The sequence below is a fragment of the Mustela lutreola genome, chromosome 10 (assembly GCF_030435805.1).
Source record: "Mustela lutreola isolate mMusLut2 chromosome 10, mMusLut2.pri, whole genome shotgun sequence".
Classification (NCBI taxonomy): Eukaryota; Metazoa; Chordata; class Mammalia; order Carnivora; family Mustelidae; genus Mustela; species Mustela lutreola.
This window is the reverse complement of record NC_081299.1, coordinates 8,213,875-8,232,870: the sequence shown is the minus strand read 5'-3', so window position 1 is coordinate 8,232,870 and position 18,996 is coordinate 8,213,875.

The window sequence follows — 18,996 nt, the reverse complement described above, 5'->3', positions numbered from 1 at the left end:
AGTCGGGGTTAAGAGCTTGGATTTGGAGACAGAGCACTTGGGTTTCATCTGGCTTTGCCCCTCATCCCAGCTGCAAAATGGGACCTGCAACCCCACGTGCCATCCCGCTCTGCGTCTATGAGGAACTCAAGCACTGACGCTTCCAGGCCCAGTTCCTGGCACCTGCTGGGTTCTTTGTATAAGACAGGGGGCCCGCATGGGTCAGGGGGACTGCCACACCGCTGGGGCCGATGGGAGAGGTGAGGTGTAGGGGAGGAGACGAACATTTGTCCATCTCCTGCCCCGGCTACATTATCTCACAGGCTCCCCATAACGGCCCCTGGGGGAAGCTTCACTTGTCACCCCAATTTATGGAAGGGAAGTTTGACACATTGAGAGGGGGGTCTAGTGGCCAAGTTCACAAACTGTGGCCTGCAAAGCTAGCTGGGACGGACCTGGATCTGAGAGGCCCTTGGGCTTCTGCCCCTCCCCCACTCCACGTTGCTTCAATGCACTTGGAAGGCATTCAACCACACTTGCCGAATGAATGAAACATTCCTCACTTGCCATTTCTGGCCCAGTAGGTCTCCATTTCAGACTCGCTGGCATCTCGGTAACTCCCAGAAGCAAATGGGTTGTGCTTGATTGCAAAATTCTTCTTGGTAATTGTTGGTAACTCACCCGTCTTGCTACTACTATTAAGAAAGAGTCCACCTTTCCATCCAGATCTCAGGCCTTGCTTCATTTACCGGGATTGATAAGGTTCTGTTGTTTTCTGAGTGTGGCAAGAATATCCCCGAAGTCTGCATTTTCTAGTTCATGGTATTGCACACCTACTGAATGCTCACTGTGTGCTAGGCGCTGGTGCATGACTTCTGAATCCTTCCAGCACACCTAGGCACTGTTTCCCTTCCCGTGTGAGAGACTGTGGCTCTCACCAACGGCCAGAGAACGCAGGCTCGCCGGAGGCCACACAGCTGGAATCCACTCCAGGGAGGGAGTCCTGTCCACACCAAGAGGCTGTCCCCACATGACTTGACTTTCATGGCATGGGGCTCTAGTGAACCCCTGAAGGGCTTGTCCTCTAGAAGCTCACTAACAAAAGGGGGTAATACCTAGTTTGCCAGCTCTGACCCTCCCTGCTGTGTGACCTTGGCCAAGTCACTTAACCAGTCAGCGCCCCAGCTTCCTTGTCTATAAAACAGGGCTGATCATAGTACTCAACCTCAGAGGGTTGTTATGAGGATCGAATGAATGAATATTGGTAGTGCACAAAGTAATATTTGTAAAGGTCAGGGCTTGCACATAGCAAGGACTGTATGTGAGTTTGTTAAAGAAGTAAAATGAACAAATTTGGCAGCTTGTAATCAATAGTAAAAGGGCTATGAGGAAAAGGCCCACTGTATTTTGAGAACCCAAGAGGAGAGGCATCTAACTTGGACCTTAATCAGGGAGGGCTTCCTGGAGATAGCAGTGAATGGACTCTCGATCTGAGGAATAGTGAGAAGGTAAATCACTTCCCTAACCAGCTCCTAGCTTCCTGTCTCATCAGGTGGAGCTGCGGTAGTAACCGGTCATCTCCTGGGGCTTCTTGTTATAATTTATCAATGTGCTCAGCACCACAGTGTCCTGTGGATTTGAGCAGAAATCTGTGTCCTTAGGGACCCACAATTGAGGGTGGTAGGCCAAGAGGGTCCTGAATCTTCTCTAAAGATAGAAGACCCTGGGCAGGTGCAGAGACATCTCTTGTTGTACAGGATGTAGCAAGGCCCTCCTGGCCTGCATCAAGACAAAGATGTCTTTGGGGAAAAAAAAAAAAAAAAAAAGGGAAAAAAAAAAAACAAGTAAAGGAGAAGCAGGCAGGGAAATGATTTTCTCAGCTGGCGTTCTCAGGGAATTAGATCTTGTTTTTCGTCACCACTGAGTGGAATAATCCAATATATTAAAGCAGAAGCCCCCCCTCCTATTTATTGCCGTGACTTTGACCTAACTGTCTTGGGCTGCATTTGGCATCAGATGGTCCCAGGGAGGGAGGAGGGAGGGAGGCATCGGCCCCCTGGATCAATTACTCTGCTCTCCGACACCGGAAAAATGAATTATTCCCCCAAAAGCAGGCTTCTCGTCCAATGAATTCTGCACTGCAGAGCTGGCGGAGTTATACCAAATTGGATTTGGTCTTTGCAAGACAATTTAAAACCAGGTGGAGTGTGCATGTTGGTGGGGAGTGTCTGACAACCACGGGGGCCTCTATCGCCTGGCTGGGGAAGTCCCCTGCTCACAGTACTCTGGGCTGGGGGGGGTAAGAGGCAGTCATCTCACCTGCCCAAGAGGCCCACCTGCATTTTGCAGGAGTGAGACATTTTGTTCCCAGCCTGAGGCTCAGAGAGCTGAGGTTGTTTTTCTGAGGCCACACAGCGAACTAGTAACTATGGCAACCTGTTACCTTTTTGTCCCTCCCTCTCTGGGCCAAGCTGGAAATGGCCTCAAATCCATCCCTCTGTCCCTGCCTCCCCCCCCCCCAACCCCACCCCCCTGCCAAATCCCAGCTGGAACAAATTGGAAGAGCTTTTTACTCTGGGATACTCGTTCTGCCCAGGCATAGTTGTGTGACCTGGGAAGAGTAGCTCAATTTCTCTGGGCATCTGTTTCCCAATCCAAAAAATGGGTTTACTAAAATCCTTATACTGGCTGCCACTCTGTCAGCTGCAAATGACAGAAATGCAATTGGGAGTGATTTAATGAAAAAGCAGATTTGGGGCTCACATAACAGAAAAGCCCAATGTAGAGTTCTCTCAGGTATAGCTGGATCCAGGGGTTCTAATGGCATATTCAGGATTTGGGTTTTCTCTTTGTCTCTTGGCTCTGTGTGGCTTCATCCCAGACAGGCTCACTCTGGAAGGGGCCCGACACTCCCCACATTAAGTCCAGTGGGTTCCCGCACCCGCCTCTGAGCCAGTCATGGCCCTCTCGTGGGCAAGACGTGGCATGGACTCACCGAGGGAGGACCACAGGCTGGGAGAAGGCGGTAGGAGGGCTGTGGGGCCTGAAGAAGACCTATGTTATAGGTCCTGGGACGGAGCCCCGCCACTCATGGGCTCCAGGCAAGAATGAGCGGGTGTTCGACACAGCACGGGGCATAGGACAAGCAGTCTGCCAGCCACAGTCCTGCCGTCAGTGAGTGCTGCCAATTTTCAGCGAGGACGATGCGGTGTCGGCCTGAGCCGGGCTCTGCCCAGACTCTCTGCCTCCCTCATGGTCTCCCGCTCCATCTGCTTCCCCAGCCCACCGCCCCCCCAGGCCAGATCCTAGCCTTGGCCCTCTGCCTGGCCAGGGGTCCCTAGGGAGGGGGGGTTCCCTCACCCCACACAGCCCAGGAGGTGCCGAGATTGCATTTTCACTAATGATGGGAAGAAAGGAAAAAGCTGGTTCAAGATGGAGCTATTTTAGCTGAAAAACCCTCCCCCTGGATTTGAGCAGATTTTTCAGGGCTAATGAGCTGGGGCCGAGAGAGTTGCTGGGGAGGGGGCCGAAGCTGGGGCTTTGCAGGAGCTGGAGGTCTGGCCAGGGAGAGAGGGGTGGGGGCAGAGGGGGCTCTGTGCCCCCTGAGCCGAGAGCAGCTCAGCCCGCAGTGGCACTGCCGACTCTCGAGGGGCATCTGCTCTCCTCGAGGCCCCATCGGTGTCCCATCCCCCACATGCAGGAACGATCTCCAATGGCCAAGACAATTTTGCTAGGCTCGATTATATCCAGCCTGCACTGTGAAAGCCCTAGGTATCTGTTTTATTTTCCCCAAATATAAAGTCATGTTTTAATATTACGGTTGCCTTTTTATGTTACGAGCGTTTCCTCCCAACACATGCTGAGAGATTCTGATGAACTCCGCCGTATCCGTTAGACACCTGCCCCAGGGACCAAGGAAGGAGGGTAAGGAGGAAGAAGAGGATGGAAAAGAGGAGCTGTCCTATTTCCTGCTCACCGCAGACTGCCGGCACATTCTGTCTTAGGTGTTTTCACTCCAGGCACCCCCTATTCTGTACCTTTCCAGGTACAGATCAGGAAACGGAGGCCATGTTATAGGAGGGAATGAACATGCCTCCCTTGAGAGTCAGCCACCTCGGTTCTGGGATCAGATGTGTGTGGCGGGGGAGGTTGCATCCTACACCATTGTCCTCTGGGTGGAGGAGAACCCAGGCTGAGGAAGGGTGTGTGTGCATCGGGAAGACTCTGGAGCCAGAAAGGAGATGAAGTAGGAAGTAGGAACAGCTGGCAGACCTGGGCTTCTTGGTGGCGGGGAGGGGGGGAGTTTCAGTGCCTGATCTGACCGCCTGGTCCATGGGGCCTCAGGAAGCCAGAGGAATTGGTGCTGACACACAGAGAGCAAACCTGGGGTTGGGTTCTGAGAGCCACCGCAGTGCCGAGGTCCTCAGCTCAGGCATGGGTGCAGAGGAAGAGGAGTGACCAGCTCCAGCCCTTGCTGGCTGTGTGACTCTGAGTAAGACTCCAGATTTCTCTGAGCTTGTTTTCTCCACTGTCCAATAGGGAGCAAGACTGGGCTTACCTTGTTTGGTGGACATGAGAAGGAAGTTGGATGGTGTAAGGCACAGTGCAACGCCTGGCATGGTTAGGGCTCAAAACAAATATTCGATTTCATGAGTATTATATTTCCTCTAGGGCATAAAAGTTACTTGAGGGCTTTGGAAGAGGGGCCAGAGCTAGAGGCCTTATGAAGGACAGGGGTGAGGTCATCCAAGGCTGCTTCCTGTAGTCCACAGGGGTTTGTGGAAGGAGCAACAGAGGTGGTGTGGGAGATGGAAGCTTATGGACCCGTGAAGGGGGGGCACCTGGGGTAGTGTGGAGGCTGGATCTGGGGGAGTCCAGAAGTGCTCTGTCTCCAAGACTTTCCAGAATCCCTTTCGTCTCCCCAGGCTGCCCCCAATTCCCAGCCATCAACCCGTAGTAGTGGGCATGGTTGGAAGAAATATAGGCAGCATCTGGGTTCAAATGTGTCTCTACTCTTAGTGAGCTGGAGGGCTTTGCACAAGTTCTTTGCCCCTTAGAATCTCAGTAAGATTTTTTTTTTAATGGACATCATGATACCTATTCCAGAGTTAAGTTTGTTCTGTGTACAGCACTGGACACACTCCAGGTGCTCACTGAGGACTGGTACTGATCTGATTTGGATGTGTGCAGGGAGGGGTTCAAGTCTCCTCTGAGGTCCTGCACATCCCCTAAAGGCTGTGGCTCGGGGGACAGAGTACAGAGCCCAGATGAGAAATGCTGGGAAGGACCATGAGGGGGTGAAAGTAGAGAACTTGTCTGGGGAGTTGAAGCTTTAGCCTTGCCGAGCCCAGTGTGCCCTGCCTTGAAAGCACCTATTGCAGGTGTGTAGAGCCTGGTGGGGGCAGTACGCACACCCATCTGCCTCCTTACGTCTGGCTGAATTCCCGTGGCTTCAGTTCAGGCTCCATGTTTTGCCCTGAGAGGGCACTGGCCCTCCTTGTCTTCTGCCAACTGCCCTACCCTCCTGCGAAAGGTGGCCTGGGGCATGAGGACAGGGAGAATGGGACTTCCTGAGTCCAGAGTTCAAGTCCGCATACTGCTGCTTTTTCCCAGGGGCCTTAGGCAAGGTACTCTACTTCTCTGACTCAGCTTCCTTCCCTATAAAGTAGGATAATAGTACTTAGTACACGGAACACCTGCTGGAACCAGTGATGGGGTGGTTGAGAACGTGCTTTATGAACGGTTCGTATTCTGCAAATAAGTTTCGACTGGAAGAATTTTCTCTCTTATAAAACCCTCCCTTGGAGACACTGTTTTATGGAGTATCTGAGCTGCAACCCAATGTCCCCCCTGCCCCCCAATTTCTAATGTCTTCAGGAGGATGTTCCCCCTGTCTATTGGCCTTGGGGTGGACAGGATCTCTAGTCTTGACCTGATGCACCGTGTGTGCTCATTCCAGTGTTTTAGGGAGAAGCTGGCTTTGGAGAAGCTGCAAGTGGCCAGCTGGGGTATATTTGAATGGACCGCCTGTCCCTTCCCTTCCAGATCCACTTCTGACCAAGTGGAACTAGGGCTGAGGGAAGGAGAGAGCAAAGGTCTATTGCCTGCACTTCGGAGTCCAGATGACAAAAGTTCAGAGAAGACCAGAACCCAAAAAGAGAGCAGGGATCAACCAGAGCAACACAAGCCTCAGCCACACATGCTAGAGCCCAGCAGCTGGACTATTGCTGGGGATTTTCTGTGTCGATATGGGCTGGAGGTCTGGGCACACTTCCTTTCCTTGTCTCTGCCCCTTGCGCTCAGTTTAATCACTTTGGGATATGGGGAGGCAGAACCTTAGGAGGCTATTTGGGCCTTTGGGGCTGCCTTGCGGGGTGGTGGTGAGATTTTCAGGGCAAGCGAAGCAGGCTGGTGGGACAGGAGATAACTCCCCTGGAACTAAGGCAAGCAATAAGCATGGTTCAGAACTGTGGACAGCGACAGCTCCCCCCTACACACCCCCACTCCCACCCCCGGGGGGAATCCAGGAATCCAGGAGTGGAAATCCTGAATGGGAGAACCACAAGACAGCAGGGTAGCACAGTCTAAGGGAAGGAGAGTAGGGGGCACAAGGATTAATAGGCATTCATATAAGCCCACACTAGCGCTGGACACCTTAATACATTGCTCGCACCTGGCCTTATTTTCATTCTTGTTTTGCCGCTGAGACAACTGAGGCTCATCACGTTTAAGCAAGTTGTCCCAGGTCACACAGCTGGTTCGCGTAGAGAATGGACCTCCATCGAGGTTTGTCTTGCTCTAGAATCTCTCACTATGACTCTGATCAGACAGAAGAGGCACGGCCTCAGTACACTTGTGACAAAAATGACTCCAAAGCTGTTGGGCTTACAGCTGAGAGGTTGGATCTGTATTTATGTGTGTGGCTTTGTGACTGTCACTGGATGTGCAAGAGGGTGGGTTCAGTGGAGTGTGACTGTTGACAGGAGGCTGTGTCAGTCCCTGGGGGAGCTGGAAGAGGAGAGTTGGTGTGGTATCTCTTAGACCCTCCCTCCTCCTGGAAGGAGACCTAGCATTCACTGTTGGCCTTTTTTTTTTTTTTTTTAAAAGCACTTAAAAAACAAACCAGAACTGATAGCTAGATTAAACCTGCTGAGAGCGCCTGTTTAATTGAAAATGCCATCTGTAATTTAAATGTCAGAATCAGGATGGTTATTAGAGCCGCCTTGAAGACTGGAGCTCATTTCACAGTTTCAAAACAGACCAAGAAAAGCAGCAAATGGACCATGGCCTGCGGCGTTGTGGAGCGATTAATAACTTCTCTGGTCCCGCTGAGCTCCGGCTCCCCCCTCAGCCCCTCAGAGGGAGTCTGGCTGGGAGCTGGGAGCTGGGAGCTTGGGGCTTAGGCTCCAGGACACAGCCTCCTGCCTTCCCCACTCCACATCTCTGCTCCAGTATCCAGTCACCTGCAGGGCGCTCTTTCCAACGTGTGAATCTCATCTTGTCTGTGTTCAGGGTCTTCCTGGCATTTCTAGGAAAAATCCCAATCTTTTAGCCTGGCATTCAAGGGCTCTGGAAGACAAGGTACTGCCCACCTCGCCATCTTCAGCTCTTGCTCTGGGCTGATGTACACATCCTGAATGCCTCCAGGCCTTTGCACAGGCTGGGTCCTCTGCCTGTAAAACCACTACTTTTCTTTTCTACCTTGTAAGCACCATTTATCATTCACGACTCAGCCCTAGTGTTTCCACCTCTGGGAAACCTTCCCTGACTGCTCCATAGATCCCCAGAGCACGAGCCAGGCAAGGGTAAGGGCTTCCTTCTTGGTCTCCCACGGTCCCTTTGCTCACCTCCATAACTGACTTATCTCAGTGCTGCCTTTTCCCATTCTCCTTATACTATGAACCACTCAAGGACAGAGATGATGCCTTGTTCATCCTGAGGCCTGGAGCTCTGCCCCGAACAATCATGATAGCTAACATTTATTGAGGTTCTACTATATGTCAAGTACTACCATCAGTCCCCTTTTATAGATGGGAAAACTGAGGCATAGAGAGTACTTTGTTAGAAGCCAGATGGCCACTAGTGGCAGAGCTGGGATTGGAGACAGTCTGCCTCCAGAGGCCAGGTCCTTAGCTACTACAGCGTAGTGCTTCATGCTGAGCCCTCAGAGCTCACCAGGTGTTCCAGTCTCCCCTTGGGGAAGAGATGCTATAACAGAATGATTGGGCATAAACTCCAAATGGAGTTCAGCCAGCCCCTTCCTGTGATGACTTTCCTCTTCTTGGGTTCAGATGTTGGTACTTCTTCCTTGCATGAGGGGCCTGCAGGAGGGGTCGCTGTGCCCAAGGCCCCCATGGCTTTAAAGCAGGTGTTCTTGTTCCCTCTCTTACCCTTCCATAGGCAACTCTGTCTGTCCACACTCTGTCTATGATCCCCAAGTTTATACATAACGAAGCAGTGGGGTGCAGTGGGACGATGAGGGCTAGTGTCCCAGCCTTCTACTTGTAGTCATGGAACCATGGCAGGCCCTTTCCCCTCTCTGACCTCACCATCTTCATCTTTGAAATGGGGTCATAGTAGTATCTGACTCAGAGCGTTGAAGATTAGATGCGGCACAGAGTCGAGCAGAGACACATGGCGAAGGTCCAGTGTATGATAACTATAATATTCATTCACTCCTTCATTCATTCTTTCCTTCTTAGCCCACGTCCAAAGGGAGCAGACTGTGCCTTCTCTGTGTTCCGGGGCCCCCAACAACAAGTTTCGAGACACTTGAAACTGCTCAGTGGAAGGAGAGTTTCCAAGGTTACACGCTTGATCTGAGACTGGCCCTAAACTCATCCTGCTGTCAGCATGGCCCCTGTCTCCTGACCCCTCCTGCCCACACCCCATCTTCATGTTCGGTCTGCCCTCTGCCCTGCTCTGTGCCCCAGCGTTCTCTTCCCTGGGGTTATCACGCAGCCAACTACTCCCACAGCCAAGAGAAAAACAGAGAATCTCACTCCTAATTAGATGGGTTTCCGTCTCTCCAGGTCTTCACTTCTTGCATGTTCTTGACTTGTTAGAGGAAATCGTATATCGACATTGGTATTGATTTGCATAATTCAGATATAATTAGGAGAAAGATTTGCCAGAGTGGCAGGCAGCAGGACTGGTGCTGCTGTATCCTGCTGACCTTGGGGAAAACTCAGAACTGGGTCTTTTACCCTCACCAAGTTCGTGGATCCCGTTCTCTGCAGAGCCCCCCAGGCACTCGTCCCCCAAAATGTACTCTTCTGTGGGGTTTCGAGGCAATAGGAGAGCCCTCTTACCCCCAAACTATCTCCTTGCTTGGCCCAGCATCTGGCATTCTAGGAAGGCCATCACGTGGGGGGCCTGCTGGGGATGTCAGAAGACATTACACCAGCGGGGAGGACAGAGTCCAGTTTGCCTACGATGCCCACCATCTGCAGGGAGGAAGAGGACCTTGGGGTGGTGTCACTTTGACAGTGGGAGGAAGGGAAAGCAAAACCAAGCGGTGCTTGAAGCAGGCGACTAGAAATTGGTATGACCCAGTGAATTATATCACTGCCATGATGAAAAGTGGTGGTGCGTCCTTGGAAAGATTAGGAAGATAACGAGGCAGAGAAATAGAAGAAAATGCACAGCCATGCCTGTTCTGTCATCATTCCTTCGTGCCTTCCTTTATTCATCTCTCCATTCACAAAGTATTTATTGAGGGGTGATTATGTGCCAGGCACATAGTTAAGAATCAGGTATTGACATGGGGGAAAACAGAGGTGATCTCTTATCACTGTAACTGGTGAATTTGGTTCTTACCCATTCCAGCCCAGGAGGGTGGATTTGCCTCCACGATGTGGGTCCTGGGGGAGCTAGTGCCCAGAAGACTATATGATACTTCTTTTGAATGGTGCCTCTATGTCCTCCATGAGCTGGTTCTATTCCAGGAAAGCAAGTGACAGGCATGGGGGTGGGGTGGGGGTGGGAGGTGGGGCTTCCCGAGAAGCAAGAAGATGGGTGGGGAGTTTCTCTCCATACCCAAGCCCTGCCCCCACTTCTGCCCCAGTGTGACCTTTCCTATTCCCACACAGCCCCTACAGAGTGGCTGCCACCAGAAGTCATAGACAATTTCCCCAGGGAGCAATCTCCAGGCCACTGATTTACTCGTTAGCTGTCACCACGGGCACTGAATAATAAGGCCTCTTTCTGCGGAAAGGATATTAGAGGCTGGGTGGGAAGGGTTAGGGCAGTGTGATATTTATTTCCCCGGCATTTGCTGCTATGAATAACGGGGCTGTCTCTAACCTGCTCTCGCACGGCACCGCGTGCCCATCTTTGGGTCCCATGATACTTTCCCAGTGTCCTGGGGTGGGGGGTGAGGGTCTGGGAGGTGGGGGGTGCTGGCCTGGTGATCATGATTTAGGCTGCATGTCGTGCATGTGCCTGGGCTGAGAGGGGGAGGCTACCTTCCTTCGTTGGGAGAGGTCTCTAGGATTCATTCATTCAGTCATCTGGCACACGCTCTCAAACATCTGCTATTTCCTGCTGTACACTGGGCTGGGGGCTGCACATGCAGGGGTGAACCAGCCAAGCCTGGCCCCTGTCCTGGGGAGCCCTCCCTTCTGCTACTACCCGGGAGTTGAGATGGCGCGGAGCACTGGTGGGGACTGGGAATTGATGGGTTCTACATTCTCTGTCCTGCCTGTCTCCCACAATCCCACTCCATGCCATGTCTGTCCAGACGGCTAAACAAGATATATGATCCCTAAATGCTCCGGTGACATTTCCCGATGTTGTGCTGGGACTCCCATGCTTTCCTTGGGTGGAAAAGGGAAACCTTTATTTTATCAACACTGACTTTTGTTCAGGCTCTTCCTGATGGTGACGGTGACTTACCTTACCTCGTTTAATCTGCACTTTGCCGATGAGCAAACCTGCCAAGGGTTGAGCAGTGGTGCACCTGTCTACATCTCTTCCCAACCTGGTCTTCGGGAAGGTCAAGCTGGTTATTTGCAGTGGGCCCTGGTGGGAGTATTTACACCACGGGCATTGGCAGATGCCGCAGATCAAGGCTTTCCCCCCTCGGAGAGCGGGCTGGTAAGCATTCACCGGCACATCACTGCACCTAAGCTCTCTCTGACTGGTGTTGTCTTCTGAAGCAGCTGCCAAGGATGGGGGTGTACTGGGGAGCCGCCAAGGATGACCCTCTTGACTGCAAGTGGCTGCTTTGTCTGGGGAGAATTGAGGAACAACAGAATGAATTCCCATGGAAGAGTCCGGTGTTTTCAGCCTCTGGCCACTTTTCAACAACACAGGCCGTTTGGGGAATCTGATGGGCTTCCTGCTGGCCTCCCCTCCCACGCCCAGGCTAATGATGGAGTTAAGACCTTGCGGGCTAATTGTGGTCTCATCAAGGTTAACTGGTGCTTTTATTGGTGTGAGTGATAGCTTTTTGCGGTGCTCTGAGGACTAGGCAGGAGTCTGGCCGGGGAGGGTGGGGTGCGCCGAGGCCCTCCTCCCAGGTAAACCCAGACATGTCCTCAAGAATACCCATACGGTAAGGCTGGGTTTCCCCCTCATCCGTTTGACCTCAGCTTCAGTGTCGGCTCCTCAAGGAGACCTGATCATCCTAGCGACGGTATGTTTCTCTGTTCCCACGGTCTTCTTTTTCACTTTATTTTCTGCTTATTTCTTGTTTCTTTCACTAGAATGCAAGCTCTGTGAAGATGGGAAAGAGGGATTTAGCAGTCTGGGGTACAATTTCAGATGCTTCTTCATCATCTCCTCATTGTGGCCCCCGATTCCTGACGGGGGAAGACATCACTCCCAGCTGCTTTCTTTCCATAACTCGCTAGGGGTCCCCATGAGGTCCCTGGGCTCTGAATCCGAGTCCAGATTTTGCACCCTGGTTGTGTTGCTTATTAGCTGTGGGATCATGGAGAGGGAGCAGAAGGGATAGCTTGGGACAGAAGCTGTGGGAGCAAAGGGAGCCCACTCTCCCAGCTCCTAGCCTAGCACTCTGTGGCTCCATGCCCCAGCATGATCTTCCTAGACACTCTGAGGCCTTGCCTGCCTTGCTTTTAAAAAAAAACTTTAGATATTATATATATATATATATATATATATATATATATATATGTTTTTTCAAAATTTTGTCTAAATTCTAATTAGTTAAGGGGCACCTGGGTGGCTCAGTCAGCTAAGCATCTGCCTTTGGCTCAGGTCATGATCTCAGTGTCCTGGGATTGAGTCCTGCATCGGACTCCTGTGCTCTCTCTCTCTCTTTCCCTCTCAAATAAAGTCTTCTAAAAAGATAAATTCTAATTAGTTAACATACAGAGCAAAATTGGTTTCAGGAGTAGAATTCAGTGACTCATCACTTAACGTGCAACACCCAGTGCTCATCACAAGTGCCCGCCTTAATGCCCATCGCCCATCCAGCCCCTCCCCCCCACCTCCCTCCATCAACCCTCAATTCTCTATCATTAAGGGTCTCTTCTGGTTTGTTTCCCCATCTCTCTTTTTGTTCCCCTTTTTTTTTTCTTAAATTCCACCTATGAGTGAAACCGTATGATATTTGTCTTTCTATGACTTAGTTCGCCTAAAATAACACACTCTAGCTCCATCCACTTCATTGCAAATGGCAAGATTTCATTCTTTTTGATGGCTGAGTAATATTCCTTATATATGTAGATCACCTCTTCTTCTTCTTTTTTTTAAAGATTTTATTTATTTATTTGACAGACAGAGATCACAAGTAGGCAGAGAGGCAGGCAGAGAGAGAAGAGGAAGCAGGCTCTCCGCCAGGCTGAAAGCCTGATGTGGGGCTCGATCCCAGGACCCTGGGATCATGACCTAAGCCGAAGGCAGAGGCTTTATCCCACTGAGTCACCCAGGTGCCCCTAGATCACCTCTTCTTTATCCATTCATCTGTCGATGGATATTTGGGCTCTTTCCATAGTTTGGCTATTGTTGATACTGCTGCTGTAAACATTGGGGTCCATGTATCCCTTCAAATCAGCATTTTTGTATCTTTTGGGTAGATACCTAGTAGTACAATTGCTGGATTATAGGGTAGTTCTATTTTTAACATTTTGAGGAACTTCCTTACTATTTTCCAGAGTTGGCTGCACCAGTTTGCATTCCCACTAACAACGCAAGAGGGTTCTCCTTTCTCTGCATTCTCACCAACACCTGTTCTTTCTTGTGTAGTTACTATCAGCCATTCCGACAGGTGTGAGGTGGTATCTCATTATGGTTTTGACTTGAATTTCCCTGATGATGAGTGATGTTGAGCATCTTTTCCTGTGTCTGTTAGCCATCTGGATGTCTTTGGAAAATTTCTATTCATGTCTTCTGCCCAATTCTTTCCTCTTTCATTCATTCTTTTTTTTTTTTTTTTTTTTTTTTTTTTGAGAGAGAGAGAGAGAGTGAGAGCAAGTGAGCTGTGCCAAGGGCAGAGGGGCGGGGAGAGAGAATCTTAAGCAGGTTCCACACCCAGAATGAAGCCTGACGAAAGATTCTATCTGATGACACTGAGATCACAACCTGAGCCCAAATCAAGTCAGTTGCTAACCAGCTGAGCCATGAGGCACCCCTCTTCTGCCCATTTCTTAGCTGGATTATTTGGGGGTTTTTTTTGGTATTGAATTTGATAAATTCTTTATAGATTTTAGATCCTAACCCTTTATCAGACATGTCATTTGCAAATATCTTTTCCCATTCTGTAGGCTCCCTTTTAGTTTTGTTGATTGTTTCCTTTGCTGTGCAGAAGCTTTCCTTCTGGATGAAGAACCAATAGTTCAGTTTTGCTTTTGTTTCCCTTGGCTCTGCTGATGAGTCTGGTAAGAAGTTGCTATGGCTGAGGTCAAAGAGGTTGCTGCCTGTGTTCTCCTCTAGGATTTCGAAAACTTCCTTAGGTTTCTTGGCCATTTTGAATTTATTTTTTTTTGTGTGTGTGTGTATAAGAAAGTGGTCCAGTTTCATTATACTGCAAGTTGCTGTCCAGTTTTCCCAACACCATTTGTTGAAGAGACTGTCTTTTCTCATTGGATATTCTTTCCTGCTTTTTCAAAGATTAGTTGACCATATAGTTGTGGGTCCAATTCTGGGTTCTCTATTCTGTTCCATGTGTCTGTTTTTGTGCCAGTACCATACTGTCTTGAGGATCACAGCTTTAGAATAGAGCCTGAAGTCCAGAATCGTGATGCCTCCAGCATTTATTCTTCCAATCCATGAGCATGGAATATTTTTCCATTTCTTTGTATCCTCTTCTGTTTCTCTCATAAGTGTTCAATAGTTTTCAGAGTGTACTCTGAACCTCTTTGGTTCACTCCTAGGTATCTTACCGGTTTTGACGCAATTGTAATTGGAATGGATTCCTTGATTTCTTTTTCTGTTGCTTCATTATTGGTATATAGAAAAGCAACAGATTTCTGTACATTGATTTTTATAAACTGAGACTTTGTTAAATTCATGTATTAGTTCCAGCATGCTTTTGATATTATAAAGACAATGCTTACCATTGGAGAAAATTTGGAAAACACAGGGCAACATTAAGACAAAGTCAAAAGTCGAGGCACCTGGGTGACTCAGTTGGTTAAGAGGCTGCCTTCGGTTCAGGTCATGATCCCAGGGTCCTGGGATTGAGCCCCGAATCGGGCTCCCTGCTCAATGGGGAACCTGCTTCTCCCTGTCCCTCTGCGGCTCTGCCTGGTTGTGCTCTCTCACTCTTTCTGTCAAATAAATAAATAAAATCTTAAAAAAAAAAAAAAGACAAACATAAAAGTCATCTTTCAGGTAAGAGAATCTTGTCAATTTTACTTCCTTTCCTGAAACAGCTCCACCCACCTGAGCCCAAGAACCCGCCTTCTCCAGCAATTATAAGTAACATTAAAACTGCCTCCTGGACCAAGTTATTACTTCCAAGAATAATAGTCTCTGTTACTACAAGAAACTAATTAACAGCATGCAATGAGGGGGAAAAATTCAATTAATTAGTAGCTTAATAAGCACTAGCAAAGACTCTGGGCTTGGCTTGGGAGTTGGGGTGGGGGGGATGGATATCCCCAGAGGGTGAGGAATGGGGGCTTGAGCAGTGGGGGTGAATAAGCACCACAGCCTTGGGAATGGGTTGGTCCAGCGGGAGCCTGAGCAGCTGCAAGATTGTCCCCAAGAAAAGAACCCATTTCTGTTTCTGGAGTTTTTGCTCTTCCTCCCAGGCTGAGGCACCTTGGTAGCACTAGCGTAGTGGATCTTAGTCTGGTCCCGATGCCATGGTTCATTGGCTGCAGGGGAAGTGAGGGAAAACTCCTTTCTCTGTTTAGTGGATGGAAGGAGAGGTGAGCACATAGGGTCTCCTCTTCTCCCTCACAACCCTTCCTCCTGGAGCCCCTGCTCCACTCCAACCCTCCCATCTATCAGCCAGAACCTCAGAGTCACCCCTGACCTTGCCCCTTCCTCAAGCCCCACCTCCAGTCTGTCCCAAGGTCTTGTGGTTCTCCTACTTTGCTCCTCCCCCCAGCTCCCAGCCTCCATCAGCTCCTCTTGGGACCCCTGAAATAACCTTCCCACATCCAGCCCGTCCTCCAGCTGTTCCCCATCTAGCAGCTGCTCTGACCTCACCTTGTGACTGTCTTAGTCACCACTGGTGAATCACATGGGTTCAAGGCTCAGCCATCTGGCCCACCACTTGCTCCCATCACCCCTCCAGGTCCGTTGTGCCCCAGGCACTGCTCCTGCTTTGAGTTACTTGAATGGGGTAAACGTGGATTTGCCCAAGCTTGGTGCTCAAGATCCAGGTTCTTCTCGTATGCAGGTCCCTTCCCCTAACATCATGTCCACACCATTAGGTGTGTTTGTAAACTTTGCTAATGGAGGTGTATTAACTGCAGCCCATTAAGACTGTCATCTCTGTCCACTCAGACACTCTGCTTTCCCATTGCCTATGGGTCGGGGGGTAGGGGTGGCCATGACATCATTAGAATCCATCTAAGGTTAAGCTGAGGGGACATTTTTTGGTGTGGTTTCAGCAGGATCTACATATGTGGCTCACAATCTCTGAGTTTAGTTAAGGAGCCCTTCTACTACCCCCAACCCATGACTTGCCCAAGGTCATGATGTGAAGACATGGGCTAGGGGTTGAGTTGACTTGGGAGGTATGTGTGTCCTGAGGTGCCTGTCTCAGAAAGTTTGGCATGTGGTTTGGCTTGTGTAGAGCAGGAAGCCTGTTGTTGGATGTGGAAATTATTATTATTATTATTTTTTAAGTAGGTTCCATGCCCAGTGTGGAGCCCAATATGGGACTTGAACTCACGACCCTAAGATCAAGACCTGAGTTGAGATCAAGAGTCAGACACTTAACAGACCAAGCCACCCAGGCATCCTGGATGTGGAAATTCTTAAGTGGTTCTCACAAAGATCTTGTCAAAACCAGTTCTCTCCAGTCAGGAAGATCCTTGAGAACACATGATATACCAGGATAAACACACTGTGTGTGTGTGTGTGTGTGTGTGTGTGTGTGTGTGTCCTTTCTCAATGGTGATCATGTGAAATGGAACTGATTAGAATTCCTGTGTTTGGGGGTACATTCCTTTCCTGCTGCCACTGCAAAAAATAACCACAAAGTCGGTGGCTTAAACAATGCCAACTTGGTATCTTATAGTTCCAGAGGCCAGAAGTCCAAAATAGGTCTTCAAGGTCTGGACAGGGATGCTTTCCTTTTTGGAAGCTTTGATGGAAAACATCTGTTTCCTAACCTTTTACAGTTTCTGAAGGCTGGCTACACTCCTTGGCTTGTGGCCCCTGCCTCCAGCAACACTGGGCTGAGTCCTCATACTGCTGTCTCTGGTTCTCTCCCTCTTGCCTCCCACTCCCACTTTTAAGGACCCTTGGTATTACATGGGGCCCACTCAAATAGTCTCATATTGTCTTTGTCTTTAAGGGTCAACTTTGATTCCAACTGCCATTTCATTGCCCTTTGCCATGTATCCTAACATATTCATAGCTTATAGGGATGAGGGTGTAGATGTCCCATGGGGTCATTAATCTGCTGACCACAGTGGGACATACATCTGCAGTAGCTCTAAGACACTGAGTGTATCCGTGTGTGTGGCCACATGCTTTATGCATCCTGTATAACAAAATATATTTACTACATATATACGTATTACATATGTGTATTTATATGCATGCGCATGTGTGTATTTCCCTCAATCACGCTGGAGGGATTATCAGATGATTATTTCATCCTCTAGAAAATGATATTACAAAATCTTGACATAGGAAGAGGGGATCCAAGAGTCTGCAGCCAGTATATGTAAGAAAATATTATAGAGGCGTGTTAAACAGTTAATAAAAGTATATTTTTCTCTCCTGGATTTTGTGATGTCTATGTTATTTGTCAGCTTTAGAAAGCATGTAATTTTTAATGTGTTTTCCATTCTAAATAAACATTTATTTCATTCTAAACTTTTAGAACTTTATTTCATTCTAAATAAACATTAATTTTGATGCCTGATTTTGCATTCTTTTTCTTTAAAGCCCTGTCTCCCACACAGGTTGTATAAACTTCAGATCCCCGTAAACTGGGATCCCCTACTGCTCCCACCTCAGGGCCTTTGCACATACTCTTCCTGATGCTGAGAGTGCTTTCTACTTCCCCAACCCTCTTCTCTTGGTTTTTCATTTAGACCTCAGTTCAAATTTTCATTCTTCATAAAAATCTCTCCCCGTACATCCGCCTGTCCAACTTGGTTGGGTCTTCTGGGCTTCTCCTTTGTGGTCCCTCTGTGATTATAATCAATTATTTGTGAAATTGCCTGCTAAAGTCTGTCTCCACATTGGAAGGTGACCTCCATGATCTTACGGATCTTGCTCATGGCCATTTCCTCCAGCGGTTAGCACAGTCTGGCACTCAGTCCAAACACCATAACTATGTGCCAAATGTGGGCATGAATGGAAGGACAGGTGGATGGCACCTCCAGGGTGGGAGGGAAGGGAATGTTCTTGAATGCAGACACCTGGCCAAGGCCAAGCAACTCACACGTTCTGGAGCTGGGATTTAAACCCAGAACCTTGCTTTGTCAGTGTATGTCCAGTGTGTGTCCTCTACCGCGCATTTGAGGCCAAAGTCTATTTAATGGTGCTCATATCGCTGGTGTCAGAGGCATGTGTCAACCAATTCTAAGGCAGGCAGTTGGTGATTAGCTAGGCTGGATTAAATCCTGGGGATGGTAAGGAACCCCCACTGGTTTTGAAAGACTATCAGCTGTCATGGTTTGTCCCTGTGGCAGTGTTCTCTGGAAAAGGGCCCCTGACCTTTCAGCTTGGCCCGGCTGCCAAGCCAGGGTCTCCCCCAACCTGTATCCCACCCAGTTGCAGTGACCTGTCTTCCCAAGGCCCCTCCATTATGCCTATCAAAGCCAGCCGCTGTGGGCCAGCCGCTTCCAGAGGGAGGCCGATAAGGCATTTATTGAATTTATGATTTTAATTTATGACAATTCTAATCCCATTATGGGCTCCCTTTTGTCTGTAGCCCATGCAGTGGCGGAGTTTAATTATGGCCAAGCAAGATTTTCCCTGCTTGGGAGACCTTTCCTGTTAGTCCTGGAGGTCCACTCCCAGTTGCTTGAGGGAGTTTAGTGGCTGGGGCAGGGGGAGGGGCTAGAGGTGGGGGACACGGTGGAGGGAAGGGAGGCTCCCTGGCCCACGGGAGTGGCAGGCTGCTGCAATGCTTCCTGCGCTTGGCAGCCACATCCTGTAGGACGCATTGCGATGCCTGGTGAGTGACAATTAGGACTGCAGCGTGTGGTTGTGCTGGGGGAGCAGTGCACAACCTGCACAGCTGTACGGACCATTCTGGGGTTATTCACAGATAGTCAGAGTCCTGGGGAAGACCAGAGAGAGGGAACTTGGGGATTTGCCAGGGCCTATATAGCAAAGGCTCTGAGAAAATGATGATTGGGCGGGGTGGGGGGCAAGTTCTCCACTGCCCTCTCCAGAAAATGGGATGTCTTC